Here is a 26,440-nt window from a genome sequence, read left to right as displayed (position 1 = left end):
TTGCTTGGCCTTACCTCATGTGGTGAAATTGTCAGTCAGCATCTGTAACACCGCCATGGCCTGGTCTGTCCCACAGCATCCGAAGCCCTCAGACTCCCCTCTGCTTCCCTACGCTGCCCCTATACCTCTTCTTGGGCTTCCCCTCTAGTTGCCTGAATCCAAAGGAGGGCAAAGCATTGACACTGTACTGGAAGATGTTATGCAAATATTGGGTTTCCAACACATAAAATTGTGTTCTGTGTCAAATACAATGAGCAACTGGAAACAGTGGTGTCCTAGGAGCAGGGCACAGGCACGCAGGGCCTCTGGGCAGGCTTTGCGAGGTCTGCCAGCCCGGCCAGGCTGGGATTCAGCTGTGGTGTGTGGGATAAAGACAAGGCAGAGACATCAGCTTGCAAGGCACAGCTGTTTTCTCTTTCCAGATCCACGGTTGCCCTCTTTTAAAATTAAAAACTCCATGTAGATATGGTTTTCAATGCACTTGGCAAATGGCTGAGAGCTTGCCTGGCTCGACTGCCAGATATATGCGTTTCTGACCACGCTGCCTCTTCACACCCAGCCATGATGCACGCCACAGCAGATCTGCCCTCTAAACCTGCTCCGAAACGCAACAATTCGGGATCAGTACAGAGGTATCTGGCAGCAAAAAAGGTGCTGGGGGCTGCTATGAGCTGCTTAACCTTCTGACTAATGCACGAAGTCATTTCTGTCACAGCTGTCTGAACAATACATTTGCCAATTAAGTTAATTCAATCAAATCCCCTGTATCCAACAGAAAGGACAGAGAAAATCCAGGTGAGGGAGAGAGAACAGAGCCTAAATTCTCCTGTATGTCACAGAAGAGGAGAACAAAGGATACGCATGTGTGTGCGTGTGTATAAATATTTATGAATAATTGCACTGTGGAGCCACAGGATAATTGACAACGAGAAATCTGGTTCTTGGGATATGTCCTCTGTACCCGTGCAGTGACTGAGTAACTCAGGGAATTGGCGGCTGCTGTGTTAAGGGCTTTACTCCCAATTCATGGGTTCAAATGTAAAAAGAAAGTGGCCGCGAGAAGCCTGTTGGCCTATGTAAGGTTCAGTGAAAGGCTCAGCTCCTTGGAGGTGCCACAGTCACTATCCCTCACCTTCAGCTCAGGGTTATGAAGTCGCTCTTTACTTGCTGACTTCCCAAACCGCAAGCATGTGGCATTCCCAGCGCCTGCCTCCAGCGAACCAGCTCAGGGTGGATCTCCACAGCGCGATTCTGCCCTTCCTCGTATCTCTTATATTGGCAGGGCTTATGTTTCTGCCCATTTCCACTGAGAATTAGTCTAAAATGCTCAATTCCTAGTCTGGCAAACTACTACTTTTTCTCTCACCCTCTACTCGCAGTGCTTAGGGTAACTAACCCAGGACTTGTTGGAAGCCTCCAGAGAATGCGTTTCAGCTTTGTGCCTCAGCATAAAGATGTGGTTACACTTCTTGACATAAGTGCAACTTTATAAAGTTTTCTCCACCTACTTAAAATTATTGTGTAAGCAGGTTGTTGCAGCAAAAGTGTGTGTTGTGGCAAGATAACAAATATAACTTGCCTGATGAATGACGGTAATATCTCCTTGAACCAGACAACAGTCTAGGAAGCCATGTGCTTTGGACAAGGCCTGTGATCCACTTGCACCTTTTGTATTATCATCTATCCGACGATACAGTGTAACCAAACCCTTGGAAAATGGCCATGTTAGCCATCCGTGCTGCGAAATGCAGACCGTGCTGCACCGTTCTGTCATGGAAGTGGGAGTGTTACCTGTGAGAAGTCAAAATGTTTTTACCTTTAGCTTATGAAGCATCCTCTGCACTTTCTTTCTCTTGAGTTGCCTTCTGTACTTGTATTGCCATAATTGAATTTGAACTAAGTGTGCGCTTTGCTTCTCCTCAAAGAGTGATTTTTGATGCAGGCAGGCATGCTGTAGCCTGTACATGATAAATGGTTTCCTTTTAGCTACCACCTACATTGCCTCTGGACTGAGGACCCATCCCCGTGGAGCGAAGTTGCTCTGTCTTCTCTTATTTCTTCTCTGTTCCTAAGCATGCCTTTACTGACGAAGGGTCTGACACAACTTCCCTGTGATCAGACTGGCTCAGGTTGGGAGTGTAGCTTTTCATTTGGGTTTCCTCCATGGCCTGCAAGAATTCAGCTCCTAGAGCTGCATCTGTATGGTGGCTTTTCACTTGTCACATTGGGGTTACAGATGATGATATGCTAGATAGAGATAGGCTTTATTGACAATGACTGCAGGGCATCCTTGCTTAGGGTGAGGCTCACCAAAAACTTCTAGAGGTGACTGCAAAATACTTTGTGTTTTAAGGCTGCAGATAACTTGCAGGTTAGGGTCCATGGACTGTAGCCTCTATTTCAACAAGCACTGACAGAATTGAGCACAGAAAGGAGTGCAGGCAGCAAAAGGAGGGAGGAAGGTCTATGGTGAGACTGGAAAGTACAGAATATCTGAGCTCTGTGCTGGCTAGGGCTGCATCTCCTGCCCTCCACAGTGCTGGTTTCCCTTTCCCTTGGCAGCTGCTGTCCCAAGGTTGGCTTCTGTGCACTCCTCCCAAAAGCCAAGTGTTGAAGGTTACAGCCCCCTCCTTGCAGCGGTTCCCTTGACCCGTTTGGCCTCACCAAACAGCCGTGCGGGCTGTGGGACTTTGCTAGCTTATGCATCATCATCATCTGGTCCCTTACCCTGTGTACTCTGCTTTAGATGGACAAGTTTTCTCACTTAAAAGCAAAAGGGACAGTCACAAGACTGAAATAGTGGATATCTGCACAGCCCTTTGCAGCACTAGGCCCTGTTGCGATTGGGCAGGGAAAAGCCAAACCAGATTGTTCATTCTTCTTTCTTGACCTGTTCAGCCCAGCCGGGGTGGCCCAAGGTCTGGCTAAATGAAGAGATGATATAGCCCTAGCGCAGCAAAGGTCAATCAATCGGGGGCTGCCCGCTTGCTGGCGCACTGGTGATTAAATTGTGCTTTGCCATGTTATGCTGCAATTTGGCTTGCTTCCCATCTATCTTGCCACTTTATATGTATCAGTAGCCACGTGGAGGTCACGGCCAAATCCAGGAGATCCCAGTTCATGTAAATTATCCTCCTTATCCCCCACTCTTTTAAGAGCTTGTAAGAGTGCTCATAGCTGCTGTATCCCCTGTTTGACRTGGGGGCTCACGTGACATCTAGACTGACACTAGCCCTCTGTGGTGAGAGGAGAAAGAGAGAAATTCCTGTTGTCAGTTCCTTTTTTTTGCCTTTTTTTTTCTTTTTGCCCTGTTGGCAGGACAAAGAATGGCAACTGAGTGAGTGTGCTGGTTTCCAGATTGACACAGAGCGAATACAGCCGCTCATAATCACTGCCTGCAAGCATTTATCACTTCCGCAGATTATAAAGTGGGGAGCAGGTGTCTGACCTGCGATGACAAAAACATGGAGGGGTGGTAGGGAGAAAGGAAATAGATAAGATGTCATTTTTCAGCACAATTTTTCTATCTTTAATGTTCTCCTAGATTATGGGAAACAATCATGGGATGTGGAACACTGATGTTTTATGGTGTCAGTAGGGTTTAAGGTTTTAGGTGGGGAAAAAAAAAAGTGATGTTGGATTCTGTATATTATGGGGCATTTATAGGACACATTAAGTTCTTTTATTATTTATTTACTTGAGGCAAGAAAGATAAATGTGATTCTGTATCCAAGTACTTGTATCTAAAGGAAATTGAAAGGAACACAGTCCTCTTGAACTTGGCCTCCGCTTAGGGCAGAAACTGGCACAGAAATGACCCTTCTTAGGTGAAAGAGCTGTGCRTGCCTCAAAGGAGATTTTAGGAATTAGTAGGTAAAAATCTTTCCTTCTCATTTTATACGTTTTCTGCATTTCCCCATCTCTACTTTTCTCAAYGACTAGGAGAAGTGCCATTAAAATAAAAAAGAAAGAAAAGAAAAGAAACACCCCCTTCCCAACTTTGTTGTGGTATCTTCTGCTCCTTCTTGTAAATACACTCCTCTATGTGACCCGTGAATATTGCTTCAAATTTGGTTTCAGTTTTTCATCGATGAACATATTTCAAGATGGAAGCTGAAAGCAGCTGTAACTTCCCTGATCTGTAGTTCTGGGTCTGAAACTTCATCTCTCCTTTTAATAATAAYAATTCTACTGTGAACTGTATTCATGCTTTCATCTGAAGATGACAAATGTCATACAGGTTTAAGGATCACAACGTCCGAGGACTGATGAAGGCTAACTATAAAATTAAGATCCAGTTCATAAATACTGCAAAACTTGGAGAGATAAGGACGAGGAAAGAAAGGAGAGCTGGATATGGGAAAGAAATGAACTGCACCGATGTGTATGGGGTTGTCTCTGTGTGCACCTGAAGRACTTCTCTCCAGCAGGAGCAGAGACAACCTGTGCACATCAGCACAGCCCATCTAGCAGCTGGTTGGGCCTTGTTGTACTGTATTGTACTTTGGTGCCGCAAGATCACAAGATGATCTCTCCACATTCAGATCAACCTCCAAAGCAGAGCTCCAGATCCTTAAAGGCCAACCCATCAATGACAGCGGGGAAAGAAGAATCTGGAAAGGCACCTCTTTTCGTCCTTGCTGATGTGTTCCTTGACAGAAATGCTATTAAGAGGCATTTCATATTGTGCTACCAAAAATAAAAATAAGAATAACATTTTGGGGATGGTGGTGGCAAAATTAAGGTTTTGGCTTGTCTCTATCTATGACAGCCTTCTGGCTAGTATTCTGAACAGAAATAATAGTTTGAAAGGGAAGATAATTAAATTAAACAGGCAACCAAACTGGAGGAATAAGACTTTCGATGAAGGAGGGTGGCTGGGGAAAAGTAGAGGAGGTGGCAGGGAAAAGAAGCGCATCTCTTTAAATTGTCAATCTCTCAGGGCAAGGTTGCTGCAGACATAATGAGTGTCCTAGTGAATTATCTCCCACTTTTATTGTCTGTTCCTACCATGGAAAGATGGGGAGGTGGGGAAACTAACTTTTTTTTTTCTTTTTTTTTTTGAATTTGGACAGACTTAAAGAAGTGGCATCAAATTTGAAGGGCACCCAATCAATCTGTTGTCCTAGCTGCATGAAATTGTATTTCCCTGCCACTTCATATCTTATTTGCAGCAGCTGGGCTGTAAGTCATTGGTGATAACGTTCTTTATTATGCAGCCGTGTTTATGAACTGTGCCTGGAAAGAGATGATAGAAATATGCAGCAATATGCAAAGGGGGGGATGTTGGGGGGAGGGGGAATAGATGCTAGTTGCTAGGGCAACCGTGGGGCTATTTTGGGCATCAAATTTTGCAGATGATGAAAAGCATTTTCATGTGATGGTTGGTCTCTCTGGGAAGAGAAGGGGAGAGAGGGCACACAATAAACCAGAAAGATAATATTCAAGAAGGCAGTCATTTAATTTTTTCATATATAAATACATTTATAGTTTCAGCTGTATTGAGAATGCATTAAAACCAAAGGCATTAGTACGTCCTTCTTCAGGGGAAGGAGAGGTGTTTTAAATAACTAAATAGGAAATGGCATGCTAGTAATTTGGGAGTCTTTACTACATCACTTGGTACAGTTTAAGTCTAGCTAGTACTTTCAGAAAGTGCTGTGTGAATCATGCTGGTGTCTGCAGTTACCCCTGTTTGCACCTGGTGTGTCTCACAACAGATATCTAACAACTCTTATTCCCCCAAAAGACTCCATCTATATCAGAGCAGCTGTTGGGCCAATTAATCCACAACCCTGTGTGCCACAGGTTAAGAAACCAAGTAACTGAAGGCTGGTCTTGACTCTTGCAAGGATCAGAGGAACCTCAACTTATTTTTTCCCCTAACTTGATACCTATCACAGTGCTGAGATTCATAAAAATAAAAACAAAAGGGGGGGAATTGTTGTGGTCATCACTGCTTGTCCATGCTTGGTGCTGCTGGTCTAGTGCAGGGTGGTGCACCCAGGCCAGAGCGAGGGCAGAGCTGGGGATGCTCAGGACCAGGATCCAGGTAGGGCAGCTGGTGGGTGTGGACCACTTGCTCTTAGCCAAATTTGCAGTTTTAAGTGCCAACTCCCAGTTCACAGCTTTGCAGTGCTTTGAGCCAAATGTCAAACTGAAGGGAGCTGTCGGGGGCTAAGGACCCTTTTGCAGAATGAGGGAAAGTTTCCCCATTTGGCCTGTAACAGGGCCACACTGGAGATGAAGGCCAGTTCCTAGCTGAGGGGAGCAGGTGGTGTGAGGGCTGTGATTGCCTCAGTTTGCACCAGCTGAGACTGGGCTGGGTTCTCCTGGGCCAACAGCTGTRGCTAGGCTGAGGGGTGAATGGTAGCCACAGGCAGGGTGTCCTGCTTACACCTGCAGRCCTCTTGCACTAGTGAAGGGAGGAGCAGGTAGGTGAAGGAGCAGGCAGGGGTCTCAGTGTGCAGGAAAGGCGAGGCAGGAGTGTTAGCAGGTGAGCGGTCTTCTAGGTCACTTGGCTTCCTACCTCCCTCAATGCAAAGTTTGCCTAGGCTATAGCTCTGCTGTAGTGATGCTTCTTGTAATCTGGTTTTACTGAAATTGCATTGAATGCAAAGGAGGAAAAGCTTCTGAATGTTGTTCGCAGCCTCTTGATTATTGCTATTGCTCTAGCTATTCTTAAGTCCTTGGACCTCTAAATGTATTGGTGTATTAAGCCAGTTAAAATGAACTGCGTATGTTCTTGGCAAGAAATATATCTCACATACACTGTAACGTGACTCTCTTATTGCTCTAAAGTTGTGTTTTTAATTAAGTAGTTATCAGTGGTGGCGAAATTCTTCTTCAATAATTAAATCAAGGTAGTTTAGTGAGTAATTGTAAAATGAATTGTTGAGACCATCAGGCTGCTGTTGAGACAGTCTGTTTTCTTTCAGAAAATTAATTCAAGTGATGCATGTTGCTAAGAGAATAGTAGACCATTGTATTAGATAATGGGCATTCATCTTGGTAGGCTTTCTTTTTTAGGGCTGCTTCTTTCTAATTCTGCCTTCTCGTCTTTCAGTTGTCTTCTCCAGAAACAAATGCTGATGACTTCACTTTGCACGTTCTCCTTCCCTTAATCTGCTGCTCTGGGTAATTCAGCACTGAAGGCTGAAAAGGGAGCGTATGATAATTTGGTTACTAAACGATGTAAGCACAGACCTGATTTGACTAGTTCCTGTGTGCAGTTGGCTGCAAGGTTCAAGCCGGTCTCTGTGTGGAACAGGTCTTTCTGGTCTGCATTTCTAAGCTTTTATTAGAGCCAGATGTGAGCCAGCTCTGTCTCTCCCAGCCCAGCATCAAGCTTTGGTGCTTGTGTGTTTGTCTGGTATTTAAGTTGTCTCACTTTACATACAACTCTTGTTGTTAAGTCTTCCAAATATAAACAGTCAATGGATGTCTTCAGTCTTATTAAACTTTATTTGCCCGGAGAGCAGAAGGGAATCCTTTGCACGAATCCTGAGCCCGGGTGGGTGCCTCGTGCTGCCGTCCGTACTGACGGGCTGCAAAATAGATGTCCATCCGCAAGCAGCAGTACCAGCACTAGGGAAATACATGCAGGCAGGATAAACTGTTTCTCACCAGACTTGTGTTATTTTTGAAAGCCTACCTCATGTTCTCTTAGCAGCTTTCCTTTCTGTGCCTGAGGAATATGTCCAACAAACATGAGCACTACACAAATTTTACAAAAGTTAAGCTGACTCCAGAGCGTGCTTGTTGATATTTTGAAAGGCAAAATGAAGAACTGAATGAGGAAAACCTGGTCACCCTTCTGAAATTATCCTCAGGATCAGCATTTCACAAAATAATTTACCAGCTGGTATTTTGTTAGGAAGTTTATTCCCTAATCACAATGTCCACAGGGACTGACATGGATACTGATATCTTGTGGATTTACTTCTATGAAGCGGGATTTTCAAAAGTGCCTCAATAATTTAGGAGTTCAGCCTTACTGAGAAGCATTTGGGTACCTTTGGAAATCCCCTTCATGACTCTCAGTTATGCTTTACGAGCCTGCGGTTCTCAATGGGGACATTATTTCATGCTCTAGGTAACAATGTAAAACTCAATGTTTTTTAGCGCTGTGCTGGCTTTTTACCCAGAGAACGCTTTACGGAGATATTGTTGATATAGAAAACTTAATTCACTTTCCCTTTTCTGGAGCCTTCCTGCTGTCACCTTCCATCCTCCCCTGGCATTTGGAGGATTTCATAGGAGGGAAATGCCCCGTGCATGGGTGCAGGCAGCTGCTATAGGTCACTCCAGTTTTGATGATGTTTCAGAATTTGACAGTTTTTCAGAAAAAAAAGTCCCTATTCTTGCAACAACATAGCTCTAAATTTTCAGATTTTTTTTTAAGGCGATAATTAGACAGGAGAATACTTTTTTCTTTTTTTCTTATTTTTTTTTCTTATTCCAATAAGAAGAAATAATAATTTTCTTATTTCCAATAACTTTGTATCTCAAATAATAATAAGTTGACTCTCTTTTACTGTGTATCTATCAGTGCTGAGAAACTGGAAACTTTTTTTTCTTCGTTTCTGGTCTCTCCTGCACTTGAGCTATTAGAAACACTGAGCACAGAGCCAAGGTGTCTTGCTGTGCTGTGTGAATACTGTTACTGCAAACATCAATAGAAAACTTGAGAGTAATGAAAACTCAATATTTATGTTTCTTTTCCAGGGCATGGAAGCTTCTGCCTGTGAATTCAAAACCAAAGACAGTCAAGATCTTGGTGAGAGACAGAAGGTCAGTCTCTTAGCTTTGATTAAACAAAGCTAAATCATGAATCAGATTCTCGATGCTTACTGTGTGGGGAGGGGGGAAAAAAGTTGATATCTTCTGGGTCATAAATCAAAATCGTGTATACTGGCTTGAAGAAATTAGTTCTTATAGTTGCCTACATGAACTACAAAAGAGAGGTAAGGAGACTAGAGTGATATTTTTGGCACCAGTCCCACATGTGAAAACCAAGTTAAGGATTACTTGAAATTCAGGTTCAGGGTTGGTCTCTGTTACATAYTGTCTGTGGAACAGTTTGGTGCAAGATATAAAAATGGACGTAGGCATCTTTGATGCCTGAGTCTAAAAGGTTAATCCTCAAAATAGGTAAATCTCACCTATACACCTGAAATTTTTCTGCATTTATCCAGATCTCTTTTAGTAGTTTCTTTTTTGGAAAGGAACAAAGAGGAGGTATTTTATGAAACTGTGTGTGGTCTGTGGATTGCTTCTGSAGCAGAAAAAGTGTTTTTAAAACAAACAAAAGCCCCTGCAAATACTTGTTTGAATGTTCTGTTTTCATCATTTATATTCCATTTGCATGTGGGATGTGAAAAGATGCATTTTAATCCAAGCACTGACAAAGGTGGTGGCTTTGCCATCCAAGATTTCAGCATAATGAGATACATCTATTTATATAAAATTTTTTTTCCTCAACAATCATATTTGCAACAGAAGAGTGTAAATGAGAATAAGAAAAAAATGCATTTGTTTGGCAGTCTCTATCACACCACCTCTAGATTTAAAATTAGCAGAAATAATCAACTCTGTTTCCCTAGAAGGCCCTTTTGCTGTTCTGGCAAATTTTGTTTCTACAGATGCACTAGTGTTTGACCAGCCTTTGATTAAAATAGGCTGCCATGCTAGAATTTTTCATAGTACCACTGGGTGAGATTCTGTTTAAAAAAAAAAAAAAGTGTGTGTGCATGTGTGTATATATATATATGAATATATTAAACATATATAATATAGGTTAGATGATAGACTCTACTTTCCCTTCAGGATATGTACTTTGTGGTAGCCTAAATAGCAATTCCAGATCTGCCTGCTCTCCGGTCCGGCTGTTTGGTTCCTGACCTGGGCAGGAACAATTAGGGGGCTCTTTTAGTTGTTGGTACTAAAATCCACAGGAGTTCGTGAAGTCTGGATATGCTGTTTAGATGTGATAATAGATGAAGTAGAAAAAGCAAACAAAATATTTGAAGGCCATCCCTAGGCAATAGCCACGTAGCAGGAGCATCTGGTGTTCTTTGCAGCAACAAGGCATGTAAAAAGAGAAAGCTCTGAACAGCAGAAATCCTTGCTGAAGTAAGGGTTGACCCACGGCCCCAGGATTTGCTAAGAATTGCTCAGATAAGGTTTCCTTTGTGACAGTTACAGGACCCGTCTGTAGCCAGCAGCCTCTACTGGGTAGGTGACTTCCCTGCCGTTCCCTGCCCTTGCTGTCATGGATTGAGCCAAAGCTGTCTGGTCTGTCGGTGCAAGCAAAAAATGATGGTTTTGTGACTATTAATGTTGTCTTTGTCTAGAGRCAGAGCTGAGGTGAGTCTGTGCTGTTGAAGGACTGTTTTCTCTTCCTAAGGCCCTTAAGAAGCTTTTCATTGAAGCTCTCATGTCTRTATCCCTGAATGTAAAACCTCAGCATCTTTTATTAAGATTATTTTGTAAAGTGTACCACTTCTGTGGACTGGTGTAGATTGAGTTGGTTGTTCCAAGCAGAAAAATGGCCATGCATTTAAGAGAGACTTTCGGAGACAAGAATTACTGAAAGCTACACTTCTCCATCTTATTAGCATGAGGGAAGCCTCAGTTCATAGGGCTTCTCGGTGAAATTGGAGGGCGCGCTCTCTGAGAAGGAGGGCAGCCATGTGAAGTGGGAAGCAGAGCCCCAGAGGGTCTRTGCAAGCAGCCAGCAGTATGTCTTTGGGGTACTCAAACCTGCTGGAAATTGCAGTGTGCACTTGATTTTTCTGGACTGTAGATGCATAGGGCTGGAAGGAGCTCCCTACAGCTTACCCTGCCGTGCTGGTGATGGACCCACCATGCCTTTCGTGGTAAATTCGGCTCCTGGGGCCCCATGCAGACTCCASTGGGCAGAAACTTCTGCCTCTTCATTTTGCCCAAAACTGGAGCTGTGCCTGAACTATCTGCCTCTTTAGGGTGAARGAGGTAACCTTCCTCCTGACAGTGTCCTCATGAATAATTCCTTCACTCATCCACTCAATTTCAGGTTTCCCAAAATAACCGACACTTTTAACACTGACAGAGAGCAATACCAGAGAAAATAAAATATATTAARCAGCCATACCACCTTGAGAGAGGTCTGAGTGAGTGAACTGGTGATTAAAAAAAGGCAGCAGAGGTTCTGTAGGAAATTTTAGGAGCTATAATAGTGGAAAACCACTACGCTGTCTCTGTCCTCTCATGGTGAAAATCTGCCTCTGTTACTTTGGGGATATTTCTTTCTTCTGTCTGTGAATTCATAGTGCCGGGAGCTGAAATCCCTTCTTGGGGAAGACAGGAAGAAATGATATTGGCAATACTCACGATGCCAACTGATCTGTCRTTCAAATTTGTCCTGCCTGCCTGGACAGCCTTTTCCCTTCAGAGAATTGAGAATTTTCTTTCCGAGTTTCTGACTCCCTGCTTCAGATGTGCTGTACAATATCTCTCCACTGGATACCCAGTGAATGTCTAATTTTTAACCGCTCTGTCTGTCAGATCCACAAAAGCTGTTGCTGGAGGTGTTTGCATAAAAGAGCTCCACTATAGGTATCTGAGAGCAGCTGGCGATGCTCTAGACAGTATCCAGCAGTGCTGATCGAGGCAGGATGCTTTAGTCTCCCTGGCTTAATGACTATGTACATTTGCTTAATGTACCCTCCCCCTCAATTGCCTGCTAAATTAGCATTCAGGATGTGTCCAGCCTGGTAAAGAAAAGAAGTTTGGAACCTCTTCATTTCAGACAAGACAGGTTTTGATATTATTGAAAATAAAATGCAAATCCTGCATCGACCGAGAGATGAGAGGAGAGAACAGGCTCAGTCTGAGGCTCTGGCTGAGCTTGTTGAGCGCACACCAGAGCCTGTGAGGAAGACGATGGCTCTGCCTCGCAGACCCCCTGCCCAACATCACAGGCCCAGCTTGGATTCAGCTTTGCCTCTGGCGCGAGGTGAAGCTGCAGTGTTTTTGTCTGGCTGGTGCTCCCTGATAAGGGTCCCCAGAGAGTTTTTAGCCAGCTGGGTATTGCCAGTGTGGAGCAGRATTCCTGTCATACCCCTGACAACAGAGGCTGTGAAGTGATGATGAACTCACTGATGCGCAATTAGTTTTTAGAGCTGGACACAGAGTGGTTTAGGTAAAAACATCAAACATTTGGATTGACTTGTGTGGGTGATAAAATCAGTAGCGATCAATGAGGGCTGCCTCTTAAAGGCTTCTACGTGCCTGCTGTGAAATATGGTCTGTTCTGAATGAATAAGCCTCCCTGAGACACTTGACCATGGCTAAAGTCCTTTTTTTTTTTTTTTTTTTTTTTTTTTTTTTTTTTTTTAAGTCTTTAAAAGTAGACCAAGAGATCTGATCTGAATCTCCTGAGTAACTTGCACCCTTTTGAGAGAGAGGCATGTTACTGTGAAGAGAAGAGACTGCGTATCCTGCTTCAATCTCTGTTGGGCATCTTTGGTAGTTAATGTGTTTCCCACCTATGTGAGCATTTAAGGTGCTGGATGATTTCTCCATAAGACTTTGATGTCTCCTCTGCATGCCTAACAGCCGGGCTATGGATGTGCAGCACTTGTGGCATTTGTTTTTCCCTTACTGTTCAGCTTCTGTCTTCCATCTCTCCCTCCATTCATCAATGCTGTGCTCTTAAATCTAAAATGGGTTTGGCTTTAGGTTAAGGAAAACCAATACCAAGCAAGAGCAAAAGTAACAGAGGAGAAGGTGCACCAGGCAAGAGGGCCCCAGCCTGCYGCTGGCCTCTCTGCCCCATGGTCTCGATCTCTGGCTCTTTCCTCTCCTTCCTTGGTCTGTCACGCTTCCCTGGGATGCTTGCCTGTAAGAAATGTGCCTTGAGCTAAACATGTGRCTGTTCTTCAAGAATTTGCACTTGAAATCGCAGGTATTGAAATGTGTGTTTGCCCTCGGGAGCTGGGGTTGCTGGGCAGCGGCTGCGTTTCCCCGCAAAAACGTGGGCACACCGTGCTTGGTGCAAACAGTTTCCTTGCTTTGGTGGCAACCTCTGGTGTTGCTGGAAACTTCAAGATGAAAGGCTGATCATGTTAATAATGGCAAAATGCGCTACAGAATGCTTTGCTTTAATGAGTAGAGATGTATAGGGAAGTAGGTATTGTTTTGCTGCTGTGGCTTTCTGAAAACTAACCACACAACTAGATGTTAGTGCGTGCAGGGCTCGTGGTGCAGTCAAGTGCAAATAACCGATCTGAAAGTCAACATAATCACAGAGTAAAGGAAGACGGGATGTTATAAATTAAGCTGTTGTAAATTAAAGCAGCTCTGCTGAGCTCATTGCAGTTGACCTTGGTTTTGGAAAAGTAACTGAGAGAGGATTTGGCTCTGTCTTCCCAGCTGAGGATTGGTTGGAAAATCCCATTTTTGGGTATGTAAGTGAAAGTGAGTGGAGCAACTTGCTCTTTGCAACACAGAAAGATTGCATCAGGAAATATTCTGTGTAGTGTAAGCCAGACAGACCTGTTGTCCTCTTACAAGCTGCAAATTACCCAGGCAAATGTAATTACCCATTCTCTTTGTTATTAGCGTGCAGCTAGGAAGCTTCAAGCAATTGTCCCTTTCTTGGTATTTCAAAGCTTACTCACAAGATGCATCCTTGATATTGAACACAATGAGATGTCCTTTTTTTTAAAAAAAAAAAAAAAAAAAAAATTCAATTAAACATTTGCCTACTGTGACTCTTTATTCACTGCAAATTGTCTCTGTAAATAATCTTCATCAAAAGTCAGAACCAATCCCCATTAGTTGTTTAGATTAATTAATGAGTCCCCCTGGAGCCACCCAAATGAATTCAATTTAAACGTCAACAACTTGGCTATGGAGTTTCCCAGGTTGGCATTAAGACAATATTAAACCTGCAATAAGTCACATTTAAAATGTTAATTCAAAGAAGCTCTCCATTTAGAGCATTTAATTAAATCCTTAAATAAACTGCATGGGCTCAATACCAGATGGTTCTGCATTTTCATTGCAGCAGAGAGCCTTGAAGTCATTGAGGGAAGTAATATTGGAGGCATGGTGAAGATAACCAGGATATATAGTGTAATAAAATCTAATCTTGTTTCCAGCAGGGAGATTCAGTGTATGTACACAACCTAGGCTAAAATTGTAAGTTAATTACATTAACCCCAGTGTACTCTGGTATCTGAGCAGCCAGAGATGAAATTAGTCTTTTTCCTATCATAAGATTCTTTTCAACTTCACTATATTAATTTTTAGCCAAATACTTACTCATAAGGAAAATTGAAGTTAATGTAACCAAAGACAAAGTAATGCAGTCTTAATATTCTGAAGGGATTACGGAGGGCCGTGAAAATACACTTTGCAAATGTCACTCACTTTGAATGGATTTGTGGCGGGAAGGTGGGGGAAAAAGACTTATGGCTGTGATCTGCACCATGCTGGGGTTTAATAAAAGTCATGATTTAAGAAATTCGGGCCTTAGGAAAAAAATAAAATCAGAGATAAAGACCTCTGTCTGGGGGCCCCGTTTCCTTGATAAGACTTGGTGGGTTTCCTCTTCTGCCGGATGGCAGAGGTGTGAGATGTTTGAAATCGAGGTGAAATTTGGGAAGATGATTTGGGTTAGGATACTTCATTCAAATAAATTGCTCTGTTGTTGTTACAGGAAACGCCCTTTCACATTGCAAGCCTAGCGTAGTAGCCGCGTGCCCAGTGATGGGTCTCGGGTAAAGACAAAGATCCTTTCCATGGGAAGGTCGGGGGGGTTTTGTTTGTTTGTTAAGAAGTTAACTCTGACCAGAGCCCTCAGGTACAAGTGGAATATATTCCTCGTGTCACTGGTTCAAGGGATGGTCRCCACTTTCTGTCTTGCCTCTGTCTTCTAAAAATCAGACATGTCTCAAAGTGCCTTGGATTCTTGTTTTCTGGGGGATCGAATGTAAGCTCCTCAAGCAGCTCGCCATGGCTGGGAGTAGAAGATCAACACTTTGGGTCTTAACTTGAGAACTGAAAGTCACCACTAGCATTAGAAAACTTAGTTTATTCCCTCCCTGCGAGCTGTAAAACATGGGTGTTATTAATACAGCTCAGTGAGGGGAATAACTTTTTCTCTTAATATTCAAGAAAGTGTAATTCAATTTCCAAAAATATGGGTTTCCTTCTGTTGTGTAATAAAATACATCAGGGAGGGAAATTACTTTCCTGTCTTGAAAGTGCAGATTTGCACCTTTTGGATTTTGCTCGAATAGAATCAGGAGCCTGAACCAGGGGACCTGAGTCAAGTCAACGGGATCCAATTAATGGCCCGCGCGCAAAGCGGGCCGCGACGCGGGACCTTGCCAAGGGAAACGGGACAGCRCTTTCCTCCTTCCGCCGCCCTCCCTTGTCAGCGTGGCCTCTGCTGTCGCTGCACCCGTTCCCGTCCTGGCGCTTCAGTTGCTCGGATGCCGGGGCTCCGCACGGGCTGCGCCAGGATGTGGTTGGACTCTGCGCGCCGGGGCGTGCAGATCAGCTCCTGCCCAGGAGGCCTTGCAGCGAGCTCTTTGTGGTGTGCCAGGAGGAAGAGAAACCCCAAACCTTGTTACTTTGRTTATCACGAGCTCCCCCGAAATTGAAAGAGCAGCTGTAATAACGTATCCAGCATGGTTCCTAGTGACTTGAGCCACTCCAGCGGAGGAGCTTACTGCATCTAAATTAGCCTTGGCAAAGGGAGAGGAGAGATGATTTTTTACATAATTTAGAGGTAGCAAGAAAGCTCAGAACTTTTTCCTGTTCCTCCATCAGATGAAACTGCAGTTGCTCAGTGGCATGCAAATAACTGAGTGCGGGCCGAGGGCTGTGCGGAAAACAACGGCTCTGAGGAAGCCTCAGAAAGCTGGAGATGGGGGCAGGCTGTGGCAGCTCGGCACTGAATTAGACAAAGTTTGCTTATGAGTTCTTGTCACTCCTACGCATATAAGTCTTTCCATCTCCCATTTGCTTAGTGACACCTCAGCTGAAACGCTCTTTTGGAAATCCCCCAAACCTTGGCCCCTATGAAAAGTAACTCCCGTTTAAACAACGCCCCATTCTGACAAATTCAAAATCCCTCAAACAAAGTTTTTGATTGCAATAGTCTCCCCCCTTGCAGTGCATGCCAGAAGCAGGAGGCCAGCAGCACGCACTGCAGTCTGAGAGTTTGCTTTTGGAGGGATCCACTACCGGATCAGCTTTCCTGTTAGGGTGGATCATGTTCATTGGGAGACTTTCTTTACCAAGCGAGATATTAGAAAGCATAAGTGAATTTTACCTGTTCCCTTGTCTTCTCCGATGTATTTTCTCAGGATTGGTGCTTGATTAGTTGCAGGCCTGACAGGTTTGAAACACTCRGGTCGTTGAGGGAGGGTTGGTGTCTTGAGTATCTTACCTGGTCAGCACTGAGCATCCCTGCAAAGAGCTTCTTACGGCCCCATTGATGGGAAACTTTGCAGGAGTCAGAACGAGGGAGAGAAGTGCAGAAATTACTTTCTTGGGCACTGCCAGCARAATAGGTTCAGCCCACTCGGGTCATTTAGATGAAGATGCTGCTTGTCTTCCTATACTCATACTTTGCTGCGTAATTGCAGGTGCAAGTAACTCCCCGCAGAGGACTCCTTGTGCTCGCTTGTCCCTTACTGAGGCTCAGTGCTGAGTTCCTTCGATTTTGTGCTATTTCCAATGAACTGAGAAGAGATGAGGCATGTTTCTCTCTTGGACATTGCCCCAGGTCTCATCCACAGGAGTTCACGCCGAATTGCTCAGATCTGAGCCGATTCCTTCCTATGCTGCATGGCACCCCTGAGCATCTGATTAAATACCTACCCGAGGTGGCTGGCTCCAGCTGTCTTCTCCGCTCAAGCACTGCAATATCGCTCTCTGCTGTTTGTGCTCCCAGTCTTGACGTGGTCTTTGCAACCATAAGAGTTCAYAGTGTCATGATTAAATGTGAGAAGTGCGTTCGGAGCGGTGCGAGCGTGAAAGGGCCTTTATTAGCGTGAGGCAACAGGGACGGGAGGTGCTGTGAAGGGGCCTGAAGGCCTCTCCCTTCCTGGAGATGGATCGGCAAGAGAACAGGGCATGGGATTTCTTTGGCTGTAGGGAGCTGGATGCTTGGGAGACTGCCTGTTTTTTTGTGAGGGGGCTTAATGGGGATTGATTTGCTAGCAGGGTTTTGTCTCGAATACACGGAGCCCTGCCAAACACTGCTGTGTCTGCCTGGGTGCCTCTAGCCCCGGGTGCACGCTCACCTTCTTGCTTGCTTTGCGCTGGGGTTTGCTGCACCTTGCTTCGTGTTCTGTGGCTGGAGCTCTGCTGTCTGTGGCTTGATTAGGTTAGCTGATGCTATGGGGATACAAAAACAACGAGGAAGGAAAAATAACCTCAGAATGATGCTTCCATTGCTAAGTAAACTGTTTCCCTGGCAACATAAAGTTCTCGTGTTGAGACTGCTCTCTGAATGCCCTTCCCTGCCCTGAAATACCCCTTTCCAAGCTGCTGAGGCAGGAGCGCTGCCCCGAAGGAGTGGAGGCTGCCAGCGTGGCTATAGACCTGGCCGGGGAAGCAAAAGGGTGGGTAACCCTGCTGCAGGTGTTTCTGGACTTTTTTTCTGAATCCAGCTCTGCTAGATTTCCTCCCCGTCCCCCCACCACCACCAGATCTGACATTTTGAGCCTCGTCTCCCCCAGGTTTCTGTCAGTGCATCTCCGCCATGGGATTCACGTGTGAATGTGCGGCAAAATGTTGTACCAGCAAGTTGGAAGAGGTACTGCGAATGCCATTCACTGTGCTGGCTTAAGTCCTAAAGAGCTGGCAAGCTCTTCATTTCCTAACACCATTTTTAAGTGTCAAAGCTGTATAAAAGCTTATCCAGCAATGGAGTCGCAATGGCAAGGCTCCGATTAACAAGCTTTCGTGCATTTAGCTATGCCTTTTACAGCTCTGCTTGACCTACATGTCAGCAGTTCTCCTCACTCGCTGCGCGGAGAGTGGCATGTTCCTCAGCGCCTGCACGTCTGCAGTTGGAGTGAGCCGGGTGTTAACCACTGAGCCATCTCAGGCCCTTGGGGAAGTTTTTGGAATTGTGTCTAGCTGCTATTTACCTGCAATTTTCTCCGCTTGACTCCAGCAATTATGTTTGTCCTTTCCTTTGCTGATCTCTGCTTACTCTCGGTTCTTTTGCTCCCCTTGCTATATGAAGTGGTAGGCCAGATTATACTTAAAGCCTCTTTTATTTCTCCAGGGCTCGCTGGGCAACGATTTATGAGTGTCTTAATTCAGCAGAGCTTGGGGCGGGGGGAGTTCTGCTCGTCTCCTGGTGGCTGCAATAACTCCCACTATTTGGATGTGTTTTTAAAGTCTTCTCTGCTGTCAGCGTTGGGACATTCTTTAGGGTTTCAAAATAAATTGTTTGATAGGAGCAATGACTTGCACACAACATAGTACCCAAATTTTCAGCTGTGGAGGGCCCAGATAAATGCACACCTGTATCCACAGGTTCACTGTGTCCCTCTTTCCCACATCCAACAAGCATCTTGGTATGAAAAATATGCTTTTAAACCTGGCAAGAGCTCTGCCATCAAGACTGCACTGGACAAAGGGTAGGGATAGTTCAACCACCGAGCAAATCTGAGTACTTCCCCTGGCCACCCAGTTTACCGTTCACTGTGTTGCAGCAGAGTTCCCAGGGTTTGCTACTATTTTTTCGTACTTCGTAAATAAAGCTCCCTGATGTAGGTGATTAAGGAATGCTACAGGTCTGTAATAGCTACATATGATTTCTTTTTCTTTTAGGTGAGCCTCAAACTCATTTGGAATCAAGTAAAAGATGCAAATCTTTTAGCAAATCTTGCCTGTTAAACACTCCAACATCCCATCGTCTCTACGGTATTATTAGTAGGGAGGATTTTTGAAAGCACTCGGTTGGCTCAGTTCTTTTCGTGCTGAAGTCAGTGGCAAACCTCTGCTTGCCTTCAAGGGTAACAATAAGCCACTGTTGTGTCTATCTGAAAATCTCACCTGTTGCGGGTAAAGTCAGGATGTCTCGCTAGTGTTTTGTGGCTGTTGCCTAAATAAGACACATCCTGAAGTATTGATACGATATAAATATTTTAGCAAAGACATTTGTGTTGCCTTGATGACATTCTTTCCCATCCGAGCTGCATTCCCCTAAAAGGATGTAGCACTAAAATGGTAGAGAGACTTATATTCAGCTAATTTTTCCCCTGAGCAGATCCTGGAGCGCTTGTAAGGTGCGATTTTGTTTACCCCGTTCAACAAGAGGTCCCACAGCATGTGGAAGGAGTGCTGTGGGGATTGTCCAAAGGCAAACAGAAGAGTGGAAAGAATAACATGATGGTTTTTGTTTTGTTTTTTGGGGTTCTTTTTTTTTGGGGGGGGGGATCATTTTGTATTCTGCATGCTGCCTTTCAAATGAAATGTAAAACCAAGATTCTCCTCACCTGTGGTCATTAAGTATCTTATGGCTTTTTTTTATAAGACCCAGGGATCTTAGTGAAATCCCAACTTGATTAATTATATACTGCTTCCCTAAAGTTCCTCCTGCAGTTACAAGTAGATACAGCATTTTCCCTCCTTTCTCTGTTGTCAATTAGAGCATAGGCTTGTTAGCTGTTTCATTATTGCTTTCCTTTTTAAAGAGGCTCAGAGGTGGCTCTGTGTCAGTGCTGAAGGAAGTCTACAGTAAACAGGTTGCCTACTATAATATTGTGCTTAGGAAAGAATTTGGGAAATCTGTGGATGAAAACTTGTGCACTTGTGTGTGTGTTTTAATGAGGGCAAGTGGAGCAAATGTATCAAAGGCATTAATCACTGAGCACCTGAGCCCACCTGTGGCCTGAAAAGTAGCCGAGGAACTTATCTGCAAGACTTGGCTGACTCAGTAACCTCGCCAGCTTCCCTTTTGTCCTTCCGTCCTTGCATCTTCCTTATCTGTGTGTGATGGCAGGTAACACCTGGCTCCAAGTAACAACAAATTTCAAAGGGTTTTGCTCAGCATGGTTTAAATGAAGCGCTGGGCCTGCAGCAATCACAAAGACCTCTTGTTGTAGACTGAATAAGATTCAGTTGAAAGTCCCCACGCAAAGCTGCTGGGGCATTCCAGAAAGTTTAGCTACCGATTCCATTAAAGAATTTTTTTTTTCATTCTTAAATTTGAAGATAAGAATTTGCAATTATCACTACCACAGTGCTGTGATAGTCATAGACATGTGACAGCTGTCCCTGTCCTATGCACTGAGCGAACACCGTTCCTGCACTCTTTGAATGGGAGCTGCAAGCACTGGAGATCTTCATCTTCGATTCACTACCGTGTGAGGTCTTGCTCTTATAATGCTCCCGACTCAGCCGCAGGCTAATGGCAAATACAATGCAATGAATACAGCTCTGTACAGTGGGCTTCCCTCCAAACCATGGTTTAGGTATAAGTCCATGAAACACGTATGCATCTGTGGGTACCTTCTTTTGCTACCATCAAATGCTGCTGTGGTTGTGCACCTTCCCCCTGAAGAAGTAAATTTTCAGTCCGTTGCATCTGTTATCACGTCTTTCATGCTGGGCTTACTGCTGTTGCTTCATGAGCCAAAATTAAAGTGAGGTTATTAGCTTCCTGAGAGGGAGAAAACATCTTAGTAAGAGTGCTTTGTTATGTGAACAATAAGTGCTCCTGCCCACATGCATTAGTGCAAGTGGTGAACAAGCTCGTTAATTATATTGAAATCAATGCTATTTGCTTAGATTTAAAGCTTCGTTCTGCTTGCATTGACTCCATCCTCCTCGTTTTGCTTGTGCCCTGCCAGATCAAGCGCTGAGGGCTGAGCGCTGCTCTCCGGCCCTGCAGCCCTCCAGCACGGGGGAGGTCGAGCGCCATCAGTCCCTGCCCGCCCTGGGTGGCAGCACAGCTCCGCTTTTATCCTTTGTCCCAACCTGAAGTCTGCGGCACAGATTTGGCAGGTGGATTTGGCAGCCCTGGTACAAGTGGGTGTGCAGCAGCAGAACGGTACCGTGCACGCGTGCCGTTAGGGTCCTGCCGCTGACCTGCTCATCCAAGTGACACTGGGAAGTGACGACTTCTTGACACGTTTGTGGCATGTCAAGCACAGCTCCGTTCTGGTAGCTTCTCCCACCTTTGACTAATTGCTGACCTGACATCTTTCTGATAGTGACCTTGTTTCGGCTAGTAATTCAAATATCTTTCAGTGTCAGAAATAATAAGTGCCACAGTGAGATGAACAAGCAGAGCTTAAGTTGAGCACAGATTAATGGGGTTTTAATATTCCTAATTTAATCACTCCTTTCTGTCTGAATGTGTGCAACATGATGTAGCAGCTAATTATTTTTTTAACCATGATGAGGATCTTTCCTAATCATTTTTATATTTAACATGAATGAAGGGAGGGCAGTGATTAATGAGGGAATAAATCTTATGAAACAGAAGCAAGCACATGATCAGTTAAAAATACAGCTGTCTGATTTTTTTTTTTTTCCCCCCTTTCCCTGTACTGCAAATACTTAACCAGCTGCACCTTTTCCGCTCCATACCAAGCTGTCTTCAGCCCTAAAGAAAGAGCTGAAACTTTGCTTATCCCTCTGGTCGTTCTGTTGGCATCTCTGTGCATGAACATCTCTGTGATGAATGCAGAAATATTTTTCTTTTAAAAAAAAAAAAAAAAAAAGCCCCACTAGATGCATTAGTGGTTGGATAGATGTCTTTTCAAATATTTGTTCCTGACAGGGTGTTTGGAATTGCAGATGAGAAGCAAACCAGCTCTCAGCATCTGTCTGTTGCTACTGTACATTTCCATTGTGTGAAACAGAGACAAAGCCAGGCAATTCAAAGCTTAAGTGGATACTCTTGAGTTGTTTTTTTTTCTCTTCTTAAATCCTTTTTCCCACATTCAGCTTTTTCTCTTCTCTCTAACCTCTATTTTTTTTCCCCTCCTTCCTCCCTCCCCCGTCCCTTGGTTTGGGAGTCTGTCTTCTGCCTGCAATTCCTTTCCTCCCCCCAGGTCCCTTTGTACATCCTCACTGACTGGTAATTTTAGGGTTTTTCCTGAGCTCTCAGGCTGCTAGCTCATGGGCTGCAGGCTGTGATCATCAGAGGTGCAGCATCGGGCATTTTCCCACAGTTCGACTGCAGCTCTGTGGTCCGTCATTCGCGTCAGTTGACAGCATGAGCCCAATATGCCTAGTCTGCACTTGTGGTTTTGCTGTTATAGGGCTACTTGTAAGCACAGTTGTGCATGCACCATTCCCGAAGAGTTGCTTTGGGAATGCTTATTTGAGCATGTGCTGCCGCTAAAGTCCTCATCCGGGCAGCAACAGCTCACTATAAACTTGAGCGCTGAGCATCTGGGGTTTGCTCATGGAAAGCTGGAACTATGAACCAAAGAGTGCCCTCCATTAACTACGGCCCTGGGTAATCTGTAGTATAATCCAGAAGAGAGGTTTTTTGGTGGGGAGATTATGTGCAAAAGGCCTATTCAGTCGCTGGAGACGAGTCAGTGGGTTTCTTGGCAATGAGGTGTCATTTTGGATGTCTCTCTTCTCACCAGCTAACAAGCAGGATTTTAATAACTGATCGGGACGAGGAGTGCCCCAGCAGTGCTGGCAGGTACCCTCTAACCTCTGCATCTTCTACGGATTGTAAAATTGATATAATTGGCCAAGAAAGAAAGAGAGGCTTAAATACAACTTCCGTGGCTTAACAGCTTGTCGTTCCATGCTTGCTTAGTAAAGAGCACCAAACCCAGGAATTCAATGTTTTGGGTACTGATGACACATTCCAGTGGCTTCTGTAACATTTTGGTGGATGTGGTTGGGGGAGTTTGGGGTCCTGTTGTGCGAGATCGGAACAAGCAGGCAGAGTCCTGAGGAGCTGTGGGCAAGGAAGTAGGAGACTGCGCTCAGTTTGTTCCCTACAATTAGGGGAGTTAGTCTTGTGAGGCACTTGATTAAAATTTTGCTCTTGTATTTTCAGATCTAGTTCTTACAGCACAGGGATTATTCGGACAAAGAAAAATGGGGAAATGGTTGTTTTCTGATCTGAGATAGGTAATGTGCATCAGGAACAGATGGGAGACATTAGCTTGCAGGATCCTGTTTACATGAGTATGTAGCTAGCAGCAAAAAAGCCTCATTAAGGGAAGGGGGAGACTCAAATCAGGACAGAATTGCTTCCAAATAGAGGTTTTTTTCCAAGATTCTTCCAAGAGGTTTCCTCAGCTGCTTTCTGTAGCATTGCAAATGGCAGTGGTATAATTGCATTTGTCTTCCAAACTGTCTTTCCTTGAGGGCAAGCTCTGCTTTGGCCTTGATTTGATTGTGTACTTTTAATCTTGAAGAAAAGCTAGCGCATAAGTATTCATTACAAAATTGCATTTTATATGGTCAGCGTCCCCTCTTATAATTACAGGTTCCAGCTGAATGTCACTTCTTTATTTCTATATGTTCAGCTCTCTTGCAGCATAGGAGTCTAGCACTCCTGAAGCGTCTACACATTCATGTAATAAATAAGTAATCACACTTTTTCTGCTGTCAAAGCTGAAAACATGCACAGCTGTTTGCCACAAGATACACTGGGACTGCAAGGTACAACATTTCTTAATTAGACTGACCTGAGGTTGTTGGGCTTACTCTTTTTTTTTTTTTTCCTTTTTAAAGCAGCTTCATTAGCTCAGGAGCTTAATTACAAGTGACTAGACAAGTTCTGCTCTTGGTTACTGGGAGAGGTTAGAGTACTTCTCACTGCGGTGGGGGGGGTGATCCTGAGAAACATTTTGCAGCTTGACATTACTTACTTTATTTTTGTGGGGAAGGTTTTAGGTGTTCTCAGAGCATCTTAATGCCAGGCTCAGAATTAGCAAAATAATTAGGAGTTCAAAGCAGACATAGGGGGTTAAGTCCAAGCCCAGCCAACCTTTTTGATCTTACGAGCCACACTGCAAAATCTTGACGGAGCTGGGAGAAACAGGACGTGAAACGGGAGATCTGGGAGCAGAACTGGGGCAGCAGCAGGTTTCCGCGCGGCTCTGTTGCAGCACAGAGGTGCCGTCTGTGCGGCTGGGTTGCGGGGCCGGCTGCCTGCAGACTTCCACCCTCCCCGTGTCTGCCTTCCTCCTGTGGCGGGGCGTTCACGTTACCTGGCAGCCCTCGTGCCAGCACGTTCCTCTGGCAATGTGTACGATGCAGGCCCAGACCCAGAGCTACAGCTGACCTACCTGGGGTCCAAGAGCCACAGTTTGGCCTCCTGTCACTTGGTCTGTGCCACAGAATTAATCTGTTGGTAACATACTGGGCGGGATATCACTGTTAGCATCATTAATGCAGAACAGATGCAGTAGCCGAGCTTTTTTGGATTCTCTTCCTTGCAGTTTTGTCATACATCAATAGCGTGGCTCAGCGCAGTGCGGATCTTTTAGTACTCACCCCTCCGACACTGCACAGCTCTCCTGCATCTCCGCTTCTTACAGACTTTTCTAAAGTGTCCAGAATCCCTAGGAATCATGAGAGAATGCTCTCAGCACTGCTGAGGAAATCATAAAGGGTTTGCAGCGTTTCAATTCTAACCTCAGAAATGGGGGCCTGAGATAAAGCCGGAGGGTGAAGGTCAGCGTGGCCACAGGGTTCCTGTGGCAGAGCTGTGAAGGCAGCAGGGAGGGTAGCGGGAGGCCAGAGCTCGGTGTGAGCTGGTCACAGTCTGTGTTTGCCAGCGCCCGGTGCCTTGTCCTGAGTGATCATTAAGGGTGATGAAAGGATATAGATTGCCAGGACTACACTCTTCTCAAAAGACTACTTGAAAGTGTGTTTCTACAGGGAACTTTCTGCAGCGAGCGTTTCTGGGCCAGACCCACAAAGGAGCCTTGGGGCAAGCTTGCAGGAGTTCCCCTGTGTTGTTGCCTGCTCACTAGACTTCTAGTCGTAAAATTATGCCATTACCAGCTTACAGTTATGAAGTCCTTTGTAGGCATTGTTGGAGGTGCGCCTGATCACAGCGGGCAGTGGCTGACCCGCAGGTGTCCTGCTTTATGAAGAAATATTGATGGGACTTATCTGTCTGCAGTGTGACCTTCCCCAGCGATCTCAGGATGAAGTTAACTTGAAACAGGTGTCTCCCAAGGCTATGCAGGACTTGGTGAATCACACTGGAAGGTTTGTGTGTTCCTATTTGGTGTAAGCAGGCAAGAAAAAGTAGGTTACCTGCCTTTGAGGAGTCCTGAGGGTCGGAAACTTTTGAAAGAGGCTTACTTGGTGTTGACCAATATTTCTGGCTTTTTTGTGCTCTCTGCCTACTATTGATATAGCAAATGGCCCAGAGACGTGGATTAAACTGCAGAAACTGGGTGATGATTTTTGCTTCTGTACTTTACCCATAAAAACCAAGGTACTGATGTCTGCTGATCTTCAGAGCATCTTCCTAYCTGTGCGCTGCATTTGTATGTGAAAGCCAAGATGATGTCTTTGCCTGGTGGGGCTTTGTGCTGGTGATCTCTGCTTGGTAKCATTGTAACAGGTAGCAGTCGTGATTGGAGACTTTGGATCTCATTGCTTTGTAAAGTGTGTTGAAAATGATAGAGCGAATGCAGCAGAAGCACCAGCTTCCCTTGCACTGCGCAGCTCCATGCCTGTTTGCCTACGCTGACCCCTTCTAGCCTCCTACAGATAACTATAGACAGTGATGTGGCTGTATCCACTGGTCCTTGCCCTTGGCAGGAGCTGCCAACAAGATGCCTGCTGAGGTGGCAGATGTTACGGTTGTGTTAAGATGGTTGCAGTGCAACCAAGCCCATCATCTCCCTTTGCAAAACRGCACAGAACCGTAGGCAAATCTTGATCTCTACCAACCGGAGAGTTATCYGTGCTATTTGTTCAGAGGCAAGAGGATTTGTGACCTTATTTTTTACCTTCCTAAGTCTTTTGGCCCTCTGGACTGTAAGAAGCGTGAGTAATTCATGTCCTTTATTAGAGTCTGTGCCAAGGAAAAGAGAGGGTTTTGAGATGCTTGTGTGACACCAGAGTTCTGCTGCACAACAAATATACTCGAAAGGCTTTGTCATATATAACCCACTCGAAGCGAGAGCATTCAGGTAAGGAAATGAAGGGCTTCAGGGCTCAGCTGTGCAAGATGAAAATAATTAGGGCATGTTTATCTCATGCTCAAACCTACAGAGGTGAAAAGCAAGGGACGGGAAGACTAGTTCAGAGGGAGCTGGGGGTGGGGAGGGKGGGAAGGAAGGAAAGGACTTGACCAGAGAATGAATTAAACCTCTCTGAAAGGTTCGTAAGTTATTTGGATAAATCCCCCCTCCCTCCCTGCTCCTGCTCTAATAGAGGATGATCTCTGCCTGGCTGGCTTTTCCTTTCCAGG

This window comes from Apteryx rowi, unplaced genomic scaffold (genome assembly GCF_003343035.1).
Source record: "Apteryx rowi isolate R43461 unplaced genomic scaffold, aptRow1 scaffold_275, whole genome shotgun sequence".
Classification (NCBI taxonomy): domain Eukaryota; kingdom Metazoa; phylum Chordata; class Aves; order Apterygiformes; family Apterygidae; genus Apteryx; species Apteryx rowi.
Note: the sequence above shows the minus strand (reverse complement) of the source record.